Source organism: Pteropus alecto, unplaced genomic scaffold (assembly GCF_000325575.1).
Source record: "Pteropus alecto unplaced genomic scaffold, ASM32557v1 scaffold479, whole genome shotgun sequence".
In the NCBI taxonomy this organism is placed as follows: domain Eukaryota; kingdom Metazoa; phylum Chordata; class Mammalia; order Chiroptera; family Pteropodidae; genus Pteropus; species Pteropus alecto.
This window is the reverse complement of record NW_006492031.1, coordinates 2,609,675-2,611,338: the sequence shown is the minus strand read 5'-3', so window position 1 is coordinate 2,611,338 and position 1,664 is coordinate 2,609,675.

The following is a 1,664-nucleotide window of genomic DNA, read 5'->3' as shown; positions in this document are numbered from 1 at the left end:
CCTTAGACACATCCTTAGAAGCCCCTAAACACAGATGCTCTTGGGTGCCTCCAGGCCCTCCCACAGGCGTTGGCCTCTGCCTGGGGTGCCTTCTCATTCCTTTACCCTTCTGGCAGACTTCTATTTTATGGCTCAAGTCAAATGCTACCACCTCTGGAAAATCTGAGACCTTCGCGGAGTCAGGCATTAGTGATTCCATGACACCATTGGCTACGTTTATGTTCACATTATATTACACTGATTGGTTGGAATCAATCTCTTCACTATGTAGGAGCTCTTCTGGAGAAACAATCATGTTTGATTTGGGCTTTCCTAATGTCTGGTATTGTCTCTTCCACAAGTAGTAACTTCTGGAAGAAGCTAGTGCCCTACCTCCCCCAACTGGGCTTGACCAAATCTCCAGCCCAACAATCTTATAGAAGAGTCTAACTATGTATCATGGGAAGATTTAGCTTGGAACAGAAGTGCACACCCACTCGTATACTTCTCTTTTCCCTGCCCCATTAAGGAAAGGACTGGAAACTTTTTCAGTAGCTTCTTTGTTCTGGATACAAAAAAGAGGAGAGGAAGTAGAGGCTGCTCTAATCACTGTGGTACGAGAGGTTTGGGGGTTTCTTCCAGGCCCACACATTTCTAGACTCAGGGAAAAAGGGAGGAGTCGGTGAGTGGGCAGGAAATGATCAAAACTGGGAGTTAACTGACTGTCTACTTTCAGTGGACTGTTTTTCAGTTTTGAAAACCAAGCCTTGAAGACCTGGAGAAAAGCACATACTGATCAAGTTTCACCCCTCAGTCTGAACAGGGTTGTTTGTGTTCCCACAAAGCATTTGGCCACCTTACGCCTGAACAAAACAAAGGTTCTGTGAATAATGAAGAAGGGAGTATGCTGGTTAACAAGCTGCTGTCACTAAGTTCCAAACCCATCCTCTACACTCTTCTGTGTGATGCTGGGCCCAGGATACTGTAGCCGTATTTCTCTTTGGCCAGCCGGATCCCCATTAGTCACTGGCAACAGGGGCACTTGAGGGAGACTGGAAAGCAAAAGAAGAAAGAAGGCAACTTCCTATTCTTGTTTCCTTGTTTACCATTCCATTGCTACAACAATGCTTCTTCATCCAGCAGTAGCTATTGGTTTCAGAAGGAACTGGTTCCAGTTTTCAAGTCTTCTACTCTTCCTGAACCAGCCTTATGGTGCCCCCTCAGAGGTGCTGTGCTCAGAGGTCTGGGTTCCAGTGCTTCAGGCCCTCCTCAGGGCAAAGCTGGGCAGCACAGCCCTCCTGGGAAGTCTAGGGCCCACTGTGTGAAACTCCTCTGCCAGGCTTCTAAGCTCCAATAGCCCCAATCTTTCGTGTTCCTCCAGCCTGAGGGGTGGCAGCTGCTTCTTGCAGTATCTATATCTATATTACCTCATTATTTCCCTTTTGCTTTTTCAGTTTTCCAATCCATGTAACCAATTTCCCATATTAAATGATCTCTATTCAAATAACTGGTATGGTTTCTGTTTTTCTTATTGAACTCTGACTGTTAACAGAATAATAGCAGTCAAGAAGCTAACCAAAAATGTCCAGCTCAATGACAATTTTAGTCACCTCTGATCAGGAAGAATATGACAATAATTGCCATTTACTGAATATCTGTGTATGTCTTACACCTTGTGACAAGCT